Genomic DNA, 13,831 nt, shown 5'->3' on the forward strand with positions numbered 1-13,831 from the left:
AACCCGAAGGATTTAATGTTTGTTAAAATCAAACTAAGTTTAATTTTGGACCCTTTGGACCTTAATGTAGACCAATTTGAAAACGGGACACAAAAATAAGAATTTACATACACAGTTAGATTCGGCAAATCAAAGAATCCCAATTATTCAATTTTTGATGAAATCAAACAAAGTTTAATTTTGGACCCTTTGGGCCCCTTATTCCTAAACTGTTGGGACCAAAACTCCCAAAATCAATCCCAACCTTCCTTTTATGGTCAAAAACTTTGTGTTTAAATTTCATAGATTTCTATTTACTTATACTAAAGTTATGGTGCGAAAACCAAGAAAAACGCTTATTTGGGCCCTTTTTGGTCCCTAATTCCTAAACTGTTGGGACCTTAATTCCCAAAATCAATCCCAACCTTCCTTTTGTGGTCATATACCTTGTGTTAAAATTTCATTGATTTCTATTTACTTATACTAAAGTTATTGTGTGAAAACCAAGAATAATGCTTATTTGGGCCCTTTTTTTGGCCTCTAATTCCTAAACTGTTTGAACCAAAACTCCCAAAATCAATCCCAACCCTTTTGTGGTCATAAACCTTGTGTCAAAATTTCAGTATTACTTAAACTAAAGTTATAGTGCGAAAACCAAGAAAATGTTTATTTGGGCCCTTTTTGGCCCCTAATTCCTAAACTGTTAGAACCAAAACTCCCAAAATCAATCCCAACCTTCCTTTTGTGGTCATAAACCTTGTGTTTAAATTTTATAGATTTTTATTCACTTAAACTAAAGTTACAGTGCGAAAACCAAAAGTATTCGGACGACGACGACGACACCAACGCCAACGTGATACCAATATACGACCAAAAAAATATTGCGGTCGTATAAAAACCGACGAAAGACAAGCTTATTTTAAGCATCAAGTAGCCCTTTTTGGTATACAAATGTTCCAACTTTTAAATTCAAAGTTACTCTTACATCAAATGCCAATGAATAGATCTATGTTGCTGCTGTCAAAGGTATTATATTTCAATCCTAAAAATGAAAATATATCTGACTTTATTCATCAAAGCCCACAATAACTTGCACAACCGGTTCTATAGACAGTAAAATAAAAAAAAAATGCCGAACTACAACGAAAATTTATAACACAAAGTCCCATATTCCATATAAGTCGTCAAGTTCAAAACTTTTGATTGATTACAGTTGGTTTGTTTCAGTCCAGCGAATATTTCGATAATTTGTCAATGAGATTGCTACATCATGATATTATGACTCAAAAAAATTTCAATTCCTTAATGTCTGTAAGTAATACTAAAAACAAATGCAAAAAATGCCCTCCCATCCCCTAGCACTTACGAATCTTCTACAACAAAGTCCTGTACCAAACTTAATTTTCAATTATGACCAATAAAGAATAACAAGTTAAACTTAACTTGATAACAGGTATTTTCGTTCAATCACACCATTATATGAAACACTTTACCGCCACGTGAAATGTATTAGATAAAATACAAAGGTAACAAAGAAACAGGCCGGTAACAACCGTTGCCGGATAGTTTTTCTGCACGAGTAGTCAGGTCAAGGTCCGAGGCGACCTTGACCTGACTACAAGTGCAGAAAAACTATTCGGCTGGTTGTTACCGACCTGTTTCTTTTGTTACATCCCAGCTCCTTTTTTCTAACAGGGGTGATCTGAGCCGGATCATACCTACCAGATCACCCCAGTTTGAGTTTCTTTGTTATGCATGCTTTCCTTTGTTCTGTAACATTTTGGCGGGAATGTCAAATCCACTATAAAACTTATAATTAATTATACGGAAAAGACTATCTATCAAAATTCACGTAGAAAAAATCCAGTGTATATGCTGGGATTCGAACTCAAGACCTTTAGCATATCAAGCCGCGACACATACCACTACACCAGGACGACTGGATACGAAATAGTAGTAATTTGATATACTTAAAGGAAGCAATTAAGATCTTTTTATAAGTGGGGCGAGTTGTCACTTTATTCAGTGGGGTTTTAACCTTTTTCGTTAATTAATGAGTTTTCAGACTGATTGTTCAATTTGATTTTACACTTTTTCAAAGTGAGCAAGTCGGTAAACAAGAGTGGGACGATATTTTTATAAAGTGGCGATATAGTGTGGGCCGATTGGCAAGTGGGGCGAGTTGACATTCTTTGATATCTACTCATCGTATTTGGGGGTCAAAAAGGGTATACATCATATAGTAATATATAAAGTATATTGTTATGGTTGTGTGGCGTTCTAAACTAGATTTTATGAATTGTAAATGGTTTTTAGTCTAATATAAAACAGCTGGGATGTAAAATAGTTATCCCAGTCGGACTTGGTGTGTCAGTGTTAGATCACCCTCTGGCCTCCGGCCATCGGGGTGATCTTACACTGACACACCGCGTCCTTATGGGATAACTATTAATTACTTTTGTTTTTTATCTGACTTGTACGACGTTTCAAAAAAAGTAATAATAAATTTGCAAGACTAAACATTTAAGAAACTTAGATAGCCATAAAGCAGTAAATGTAAGTTACAGTATAAACTCCTTTATTTTTTTTTCATTTCCCTTCAACCGAGATTTGTTTTCAAGAAAAAAAAATCAGGAATATAATAATTTGATAAAAAAAGAACCATTTCAAGTAAAAGATGAATGTTGTACACATTTAAGACTTTTTAGAATGCAACTTCGTAAAAAAAGTAATATATTAAAGAAATATTTTAGTGGTAAGTAGGATAACGTTTAATTTTTATGGATGAAACAGATAGCGGGGAAAAGGGGGGGAGGCTAATTCATTTTAAAATAAACAGGCTGTGACCTTTATTTTTGATGAAAAAATGCAGAATGTGCCATTACCCCCCCCCCCCCCCTCCGTTCCCCCTTAAAAAAATCGTAAAAATCGCACGTTTGTTGCCAAATACATGAATTTAACATTCAGTGGTGGGGGGTTCCCGGGGGTTGGAACAACCCTTTTTTTATGATCAATCATTTAAATGGGGACATACAGTTGCCCCCTTTATTTGTCCTTGATTTGGACCTGGATCCGCCACTGATATAAATTCGATAACAATATAAATGTATCAAAAGAATGAATTTCCTACTTCATTAGTGAATGAAATGTTTATGAAAAAAATAGATTTTGTCTTAAAGGGAAATTCCGTGATTTTTTACTTATCATCTAATTATGTTCATCTTAACATAAAAAACACATTTGCAAAGTTTTAAATTTATATTCCTTCTAATAACGGAGAAAATCAAGTATTTGTAACTTTTTTGGTTGAATTCTCGAGTGGGTCGTGACGTATTAGCCCGATTTATTGAATTCTGGGAAAAAATAAAATCTGTTTAACTCTTATAGCTTATCGACAATATACGTAATTAAAAGCGCACAGCTGACGAATGGTCGAAGTTATTAACCACAATATAAGAATGAACGAAAATGAATATGCATATACCGTCATGTATTGATTGAATTAAACTCCTATAAAATTATCTCTAGTAAATGTTTTTGAATAAATTTAATTAATTATTGTTGAGATTTTTTTCATAAAGTATTTATTGAACATTTTTACTGATATTGAACTGAAAATATTTCAGTTCTATTTACCGTTATTGTTTTGATAATCATTTCAATGCAACTAATATGTGAGCAGAGTGTGTATATTATTTTGTAAAGGTCACTGTATATTTCTCGGCTTGAGGTCAATTCGTTTACCTTGTAGCTATTTAGCCGCAGGTGTGATTTCAAGCGTACACAGGTATAAATGTTGTTATTTGGAAAGGATAAACAGAAAGGATTAGAAAGAGTATGCTGTCACGATGTTAATACACTAAGATTTAATACACGATGAGAATAAAGATACAATAATTAAATTGTGTAAATTAATTGAAAATAAATTCAGATTCGTAATTCCGAAAGTGTATAAAAATAAAAGGAAACAATTTTTGATTACTTTCTTAGCGGCAATTGGCGTAAAGATTCAAATATGAAGCAAAAAATAGTAGTTTTAATCTTTTATAAAAACTAAATGCAATATTACCCAATTTGATATACCATTGTACATCTGTTTGATATCATTGACTTTACCGGAATTTCTTAACTTGTATTCAAATCTGGCTGTGTTTAAATGCTAATAAAACTATTGCAATTTTAAAGTTTTTAATTGACAAAAAAATACCACATACAACATGCATGATTTTTTTTTAGTTTCTTTTTAACATTTTATTCTTACATAATTAAATTCATTTGACAATCATTTACACGAACTTTTTGTGAAAAGAATATCAATTATCTAAGCTAAGGCATTATTTCTTTTGAGGATTTTTTGAGGATTTTTTTTTTAAATTCTATGATAATATTTGTGCAATGTTGAACATGATAGCCGTCATTAATCCAAATAAGTAATACAGTAGTTGTAATAAAAGTTATATTTTAGTCATGCATAACTGATATTGACGAATTTATAATAGTTCGTCCATACATCGTTGTTCTTGAAACAATCATTATTAGTATACATGTAAGTTTCCTGACGTATAAGAGCCATTGAGGATGAGCTCCAGAGAAATCAGACTAGTGGCGTTTCGTTCGTTTGTTTGTTGGGAAAGGAGAGGAAATGCAACCGCTTGTACAGATAAACGACAGAATTAACATACAAGCATTTATAGTCAACACAATCAGAAAGAGTTCCCATTGTTAGACGGGGAATATGAAGGTTTCCAAGAATGAACAAGTGACATGTCTAACTCTGAACAGTTAGAAAACAGACTATCGACATCGACCGCTTGTTCTTAATATTTGAAACTGTATGCATATATATACGTATACGTTTATGATATATATAGTGATGAGTTCTTGCGTCTGACAAAAACTAAATTCCTTCATGGTTATATCTTGCCATACGTTTATATTGGTTTGTAAGGTGATTACTCACAATCGTTATTTGAAAATCCTGTTTGTGAGATGTAGACTCATTTCAATACAGAAATTTCATCTATATATTTTACAAGTGTAAAACACGGAGAAGCTCTGAAGGTCCATTACTCCCATTTTGTTTGTGTGTGAACCATCGATGTTTACAGCAATATCACAGAATAAGATGATGATGGTAGAAAGAACTATGGGCGTCATGTGGCAAATATTACATGCATATCGGACAATGAGTTGTCAATCTGTATGAAAAGATTTCCAATACAACCATATTATTGAGAAGGAATGTTTACATGCTATACTCTCGTACTAGTATTACAGGGTTCTTGCGGCGTTCACCTTAGACACACATCTTTTTAACGATGTTTAAAAAAAAGACAGAACCAATTCAATGTCATATTTCCCTATTTTTTAAATATAACTAAAAGTCTTTTATCTGACAAGAATACCCCTATTTAGCGAACAAGTAATTTATTCTTTTTTCTGTTATTGAATACCAAGAAAGAAAATAAATCCCGAAATTAATTTGAAACTTTGATACTCAAAAGTTTCCCAGCAAAATATTCACATTCCCTGGGGATAATTAGTGTTCGTCCAGTGGCATATATAACAATTGTGATGACGAATTACTTCCTTTGTTCGAGAACAATCTTATTGAAATATAAATCTGTGATTTTACTAGGTCCACAGCTTCAATGAACCAAAGCAAAAGTTATACATCGACCTGTATTTAAATCAAATTGGTTCTCTTCTTCTTCTGGTATACAATAGTCTATCGACATTCGATGATTACATACTGTTGGCATACGTGGACTAGTCTATTTACAACACTTTTACCCCTATTTATTCAAAATATATGTTTTTTCTTATGTTCAATGTATACATGTATATATTTTAAATTGCGCTATAGTTCCGTAACTTTCTATCCAGTCGTATAAACGAATCGTCGGCAAGTGCGTACATTTTTTTAAATCAATATTTCTGGTCTGTTCCATTGACAATGACTATATATTACATTTTCCCAAATTCACCCTTGGAAAAAATATTTAAATAGATTTTAATTTCATCAAATCTTATTTTTTGGGTATTATTTATATGTTATGAATTATATTCTTTACACCAGAAATGTTATTTATAAACAAGCGTATGAGTTTAGTAAAGACAAGTAAGACAGAGTTGTATATTATTCATCTGATAGTTCAAAATGGAAAGTTATAAGTTATAAGTTATCAGCCGTGTACACTGATCAATACCTGCAGAAGTGAAACGATGCATGAACTTGCAAGCCCGACAGGAAATCGCTTGAATACCTGGACGTGTCACCTCACACCCCTCACAATACCTTTGGAAGTAATACCTTTAGCCATGCTGGTGATCAGATGAGGGAAGATCAAAATATATTTGCTTATTACTTTAAAGAATTATGAACAAATTAGATTTTCGAAAACAATTTTCACGGAACACTTATTTATGATTTCAACTTTGACTTTTCACCTAATTCCAATATCAACAGTTTAAAAACAACAGACCATAGTAATTTAAAAAAAGTAAGAATATTTTTCGTATCAAGTTAGTTAGTCGGATAAAACAACCGTACGATTGACAAGATATCGACACGCAATTACGACTACATCGGTTACTGTAGTTTTGTTTCTTTGTGGTTAATAGACATATCGTTTTTATTAATCGGGAAAGAAGACAAAATGGCGGATCGCAGAGAATTGATACTCTAAATTTAAAATCGATGGTGATCGCTTATCTAGCGGAATAAAACTTTAATATCTATGAATTTGAGCATTTTTATACAGAATGAACATAATATCAATTTTTGATTTTTTTGCGAAGTTTCCCTTTAATATTATTTAAATTCAGGCATATACTTTAATTTTTGTTTAAATTCATGCTCGTCTCTAGATCTGTTAGTTTTGATCGGAAGTTAAACACGTGTTACATTATGATCCAATCGCAGCTTACCGCCCAAAATTGATGACATAAGTCGAATGGTTTTCTTCTAGATTTGCTGCTTATTTGGACGTATTATATGAACACTTTTTGTTTATAGGATCAATCGTGCATTGGTGAGTTGATAGGGATTTTATCTTTTGATAAGATTTTATTTTTATTTATTTATTTCCTGTCTTATTTTTATTGAAATATACACGTCAGTATCATCATTTCTTTACTTTAAGTGTTGTCCAAAATACTATTCATGTCCATATATTGAATAAAACATTTATTGACCGAATATTTTGATTCATAAAGGGGGCGGTATGTTCTTTTTTGAGTATATCAACTATATACTTTTCAACGCTATCACCCAAATGTTTTTGTTTAAATTAGCACTATTTACGGTATTCGAAAAATCAGGAATCATGTAAAACATTAATTTGTCATCTGCTTGACCATAATAATTTTTTTCTCGTAAAATTTGAGATCAAAATATCTTTTTTAGGAAAAACCATACCCCCCTCCCCTTTTTTAAGTTACATGTCTAATCCCTTAGTATACTGATATGAATAGTATATTTTACTTGAAATGCTTGAAAAAAGATATTTATGCTAACGTAAATATTGTGTTCAATAAAAAAAAACAGGAAATAAGTCGGTGAATCAAAAAGTTCAAATCTAATTGAAAGTTAGAGTGTCCATGAACTCACTGATCATGCACGAGTGATTCTATTCATAAAAAGTGTCCGTGTAACAACTAAAAAGAGTCCGTGTATCATCTAAAAAGAGTCCGTGTAACACCCGTTAATGTACTGTTTTTCTATAGCTCTGCGGGGGGCAAAGTCGTACAACTGCTTTAATTCACCAATGACATAAACGTACATCTACATTAATACATCTATTTTTAACTTTTGTCAGTATGCAACACTGTTTGGGGGTGGGGACAGCATAAAGGGAGACAGTGATCAAGGAGAAAGGGGAGAGAGATAAGAGATAAAAGGTTTTTGTTTGATAGTACAAAATTAAGCCATGTTTCGAAATTTCTATTGAAAATTTATAGAATATTGATTTCAGGTAAAACACTATGTCACAAAGAAAACGTTCTTTTACAACTATTACAAAAAATATAATTATACACCTTCGACGCTAGAATATATATATTTCAGTATTTTTCCGATGTAGTCGGTATAGTTTCGGTTTGTGCCCTTTGGACTTAAGGACGCTTAACTATGGCAACAGAATACGCATGCTCGAAAATCCTTTCTGTGATTGGACAAAATGCTGTCATGGTGGGTGATTTGGTTGTGTTTGAAAAAAGGATGGTAAAAGTTCATGATGAGGTCTATCGATGGTTCAAATGGTATTGGTAACTCAAATAGAAGGGGTAGGAGGGCGTGCCAACAATTAATGCTGGAAGGGAAAAAAAGAAACTTATATCTCAATTGTTTGTAAAACAATTGAAAGGTCTTTCCTGTAATAGTGATGTTTTCGTAATGTACTTTCTACGACCTTTCGTTTGATATACGACAAGTATACCCTATGAAACTTTTCGCTGTTTATCATAATGACCTCATTCGCCTACATTTTCGAGAAAAAAAATACACTAGAAAAACAATCAGGTCTTTCCTAACGTAGTGGAAAGACTTTAAAAAAACATTAGAAAAATAATAAGGTCTTTCTTAACGTAGCGGAAAGACCTTTAAAAAAACATTAGAAAAACAATAAGACAAAGAAAGACCTTTCATATATATGCACATAAAAGTATTGTTGTTACAGCCGACTATTCCATATCAGTCAGTTAATACCTGATACCAAACCAAACTGATTATCAGAAACTGGTATATCTTGTTTATCATATTGCTGATGTTGGATGCACATAATTATTCTACATATCATTTAAAAGTTTTGACTCTGTTTTCTATTGAAGTAATACGATTTTATTACACGTATTGCATGACAGTTTTTAAACGAATATAGTTATTTTTCAGCATTCAGGCTATTCGATCTAGAATTTTTCAACTTCATTGTTTCCAATTTCTTTTGAATCGTAAAAATCGGCTTCCTTTCCATTTAACGTTCAGCAGATATTTCTTTGAGACTTATAGGTTTCATAACGAGTGAGAATCGGTAGTTTTACTGTCGCATACAGAGGGAAATTGAAATTGGAAGTTGTGCCAGTTATAATGCCCTTTGCTCCGTTACATAACCGTACACGGGTTCCTTTCTTTATTTCTTCGTCCATGATATGCCAGCTATGCTGGCACTTATGGTAGAAGCATCGTTTTGGGACAAAGAACGATAACTCTTTCTAGACGACCCATCTGAAAAGTTTCGTCACTCTCGCTAAATCTCGTACGATTATTTTTTTAATGGCGGCCGAAGTTAACGTTTTAACGCGATCTTGAAAAAACGGGACAGATCGGAATAATTTCTATGTTAAATACGACATGAATTTTTATTTGTTTTCAAAAACAAGAATTCAGAAATGTTGGCTACTTGTGTAGCTTATTTGAATTTTATTGTACCACGGAAATTACCGAAGTTATGACAACAACATCTGACGCCATGTTTCGTCTGCTTCAACATTCCATTATCAGTGAGGTCAAAGCAAATGTCCTAAATAATCACAGGTACTTCATTCAAAAGTCACAAAATCATAATTAACGATAACATATTTAGCGTAAAAGTTCCGTCCAGCCATGGGAACAAAGAAAAAAATTCTACAAGCAATACATTTCGCATTTTTTTTTACAAATTGGCCATGCCGGGCAAACTCCGGTGCACTGGTTGACCATGACTCCTTATGTTCATCTGCCACATATCATTATTCCCCACACCAAGGAACAGTGATAATTATACAGTTGAATGTGATCACGGTTATTCATGTAGTCAATGGCGAATCCAGCATTTTTCATAAAAGGGGGGGGGGGGGGGAGGGTGACGGTGCGCTCCAGTCATGCTTCAGTTATTCCCTATATAATCATCATTTTTTTCCCAAGAAAAGGGTCTCCCTCTGGATCCTATGGTAGCCCACAGACTAATTCAAAACTTAACAAAAGTTAAAACATTCAAATAATTCACAATCTTCTAATTCTGTACTTCCTAAATGGCAAACTCTCAAGACATCTTTTCATTGATTATGTCACACCTTATACAGTCCCAGGAAATGGAAACTGTTTTGTTTTCTCTCTCTAAGTTTAATCATAAAAGGAGACTTGAGTCTGAGTAGTACATTTAGAACTGACTACTGTATATATTGTATGCTTCAATATTGTCCAAAATTGGATTTTATGGGAAGATGGAGTTATTAATATGATAACCCATGAGAATAAACCACTGTCCATGATAGGTATATACAGGGCATGTTACTTGGAAGAATGTGGGCTACATCCTTTAAAATTCAAGCTGCAGCAGTCACCTGCATATTTTATGCATCAGTTTATCCCTGATCAAAACATTTTTACTCTACCAAGTACTTTATCACTATATCACTATCAGGTTCACATTTCAACCTATTTAGCAATACACACTTATGATATAACATCACAGTACCAAAATTGTACTCAGTAACCAAATTGTACCTTTTCAACAAAAAATACCTGCATGTGCAATTATCTTATTATCTTCTTTTTACTCTGGTAGATTAATTAATGAGTGATAGATTTCTCTTAGAAGAAATTTAAAGGTCTGAGTGACTATAAACTATACAGAGAACAATACCTGTTGTATTTGTTCAATGGGACAATAGAACTGCAAAAAGTTTAAATGGACAGGTCACTATCAGGTGAATCTATGGAAAGGTTCAATTGGGTTTCAATAAAATGAGCAAATTAGATGTGTTACCATGAATATCCTTTTCTTCCAAAAATAATAGTTACAGCATGAAATAAAACAAAATCTCTGTTTATATCCCAGTTTAAAGGATTTGAAATTAACCATACATGTAATGATGTATGGAATTTGGGTACTGGTCTCATCACAGGATCATGGATTGTTTGGATGTAATTTCAAACTCATTTTTCAATGACTCTACATGGACTCAAAATTAAATTGGTGTAACTCTATTGTAAACAAGGGAAGTCTACAAAATAAGCACAGAATAAACTTTTGTCTGGTACATAAAAAAGTTGGGTAAAAAAAACTAACAATTTAGGTAAAATTAGAGTATTCTCATGTTAGCAACTTCACAACAGACTTAAAAATTTATTTTCATGACCAAAAAAAAAAAGTACAAACCTAAAGGCAATAAAATGCTTTGCCATGCACAGCCTGATACGACCGCAGATGTATATTGAGCATATAAATAACACCATTTTTTTTTTATGTCAGTTGAAATCAAACATATTTTACTTTCGGATCCTTCAATATGGACTAATTTGAAAACAGGAATCAGGTAGACCCACATATTTCTATTCAGCAGAAGTCTCGAACTACATGTACATATCTCCTTAATTTCATATGATAGTAAGTCCTACAAACTATTGAAAATGTGTACATTTAATTTTTTTTCTAGCTCCTCTCATGTGAAAGCAGTACCTTTTTGGTCACTATTTATGTGTTGCGTCTAAATAAGAATTGTAACACTTTATAGTGACTGAACAGGTTAAACAAATACTTCTTAGGAAACAGAAAAAGAAGACAACTTGAAACAGCACAGCCATGCCAGTATATGTATGTATAAAACTCAGATCAGAATAGCATGGGCAATGTGTTAGTTCTATGTCCTTGTGAATTTATTGTGAGGAAAGTTATCAACAATTCTGCAGATAATGCAATTTTATCAAGTGTTTTGTACATTGCTGTTAAAATTTTCATACAATCAGTGAAACATTCAAACAAGCTATACTGAATTTTTATTGCTGAAAGTTTCAAACATTGACACATGTTTTATTTACCAAATAACTTGTGTTTCTGTGAAAAAAAATCATGTGCATTTTTGGAAATAAAGGGACAGAAGATCCTTTTCCTGCTCCGGTGCATGTCAATTGTGAATATATACTTACAGTTACCAAATATATTTTCTTTATCATGATACTCACATCAACATTATCATGATTATCAAGAAGTACAAATCATAGGAAAAACTACAGATAAAATATTTAAAACACCCTATTTTGAGTGCATCTCCTGCCAAATCAGTATTTGTTGAATCTATATACTAGATGAGTATAATTAATGTAAATAAGGTAATCTTTGGAAGAAAAACTCAAAATTTTGAAGAAAAAAAACCACCCCCAATAATGATGTACTATAACCCCAAAATCAATTATAATCTTCCTTTTGTGTATTGAATCTTCTAGTAAAATTTCATAGAGATCCATTCACTTATACTCAAGTTATTGTCTTGAAACCAATGTGTCTACTTGAAAACAACTATGACATCATTCAGCAAATTTTTTACATGCTTATATTTCCGATTTCCATTCTCAATTTTATTTTGCTGTCATATAAAAACTTGAAAAGTAAGCTACATCATGTGCATGTTATACAAAAAATATTTGCAAAAAAAGACATAAAGCTGACTCTGAATTAGTACAAGAAGTTGATGTAGAACATATACAACTCACAAACTGAAGATGATCAGAAACACAATTGTATTTTATTTGAGTCAGATTTTTTTTAACGAAGCCCTTCAACTAAAATTATTTGGTCAAAATTTAACACTAGTATTAATGTTTATCATAACAAATTGGCAAATACGGCCTAATTATTATACGGCCTTTATTATCACCTAAAAAACTACTGTGTACAGACTTACATGTGCGGTTTGGGAAGTTTGGGAAGTTTTTATGTTTTAAGATATATATAAAAGTTAAATTTAATTTGCATATATATCTGAAAGATAAAATCATTTTTGGTGAAGATCTGGATTAAAAACATTTTTTTTGTCCTATGCTTGAACAGATTTTTTATTCATCAATTTATGAACCAGAATATTTTTTCAGGAAAAATACCATAACCCCTCATGCCTTTTCAAGTTTCTGTTTCTGTCGGGTAATAGCCTCCTTCAACAAACTGAAGATTCTGCTATATAAGTTTCTGACGAGTTCCGTTTGCAGGAGAAGACATCCAAGTAAATAAATTGTTGAAGTAAAACCGTGGAACTAACTATATACAGTGAATTTGAATTAAACTTTAAAAACTGGCTAAAAACAGTAGGAGCCTCCAAGGCTCTAGAGGTTTGACACTAGGGCCTTGAAGGCACCTAGTGTCTCTGCCTGTGGGATGTCTGGTGGTAAGGCGTTCCAGTCCCTTATAGTCTGTGGTAAGTATGATGTCTTGTGTGCATCAATACGTGAGTGCGGTACTTGGTATGCCTTAGGATGTATATTTCTCCCTATTCTTACTGATGGTGTGAGTCGTCCTTCTTTCTCTATTGCTACCATATTATTCTCTATTTTATAGAACATCACTAGTCTGGTTTCCTTTCTTCGTTGTTGCAGTGGTTTCCATTTTAGGTGGTCTATCATTTCTGTGACACTTGCAGTTGGTTTGTACTTATTTGTCACGTATCTTGCAGCTCTTCTTTGTATCTGTTCTATTTTGTAGATTAATTCTTTTGTTGCTGGGTCCCAGACAGATGCTGCATATTCTAATTGTGGTCTTACTAGTCCAATATAAGCTTGGCTCTTTACTTTTGTTGATGATATTCTGATGTTTCTCCTCAGGAATCCCAGTGTTTTATTTGCTTTATCAGTTATCTGTTGTATATGTTGGTCCCATTTTAGGTTGTTTTGAATGGTGAGACCTAAATATTTGGCTGCCTGCACTTCTTCCAAATTGTGACCATGGAGATTGTGTGAAGTTTGAATTGGTGTTTTCTTGTTTGTTACTCTCAGTATGTTACATTTGTCGGGGTGGAATTTCATGCACCATAATTGTTCCCATTCAGCTAACTTATCAAGGTCTTCTTGTAGTATTTTTCCACTGTCTTTTGATGTTATTGTCAA

The 13,831-nt window shown here is 32.7% G+C and overlaps 2 protein-coding genes across 2 annotated transcripts in view; both read right to left on the minus strand.

Moving 5' to 3' along the window:
* Positions 1–13,831, minus strand: part of LOC139514377 (exportin-1-like) — a 667,034-nt gene that overhangs the window by 556,189 nt on the left and 97,014 nt on the right. The gene's annotated exons all lie outside the window — the stretch shown is intronic.
* The window catches only part of LOC139515332 (basement membrane-specific heparan sulfate proteoglycan core protein-like), an 83,595-nt gene that overhangs the window by 45,861 nt on the left and 23,903 nt on the right, over positions 1–13,831 (minus strand). The window contains exon 2 of the mRNA XM_071304897.1: positions 965–1,021. The gene's annotated coding sequence lies outside the window, so the exon portion shown is untranslated. The remainder of the gene's footprint in view (positions 1–964; positions 1,022–13,831) is intronic.

This window comes from Mytilus edulis, chromosome 3 (genome assembly GCF_963676685.1).
Source record: "Mytilus edulis chromosome 3, xbMytEdul2.2, whole genome shotgun sequence".
NCBI classification, from domain to species: Eukaryota; Metazoa; Mollusca; class Bivalvia; order Mytilida; family Mytilidae; genus Mytilus; species Mytilus edulis.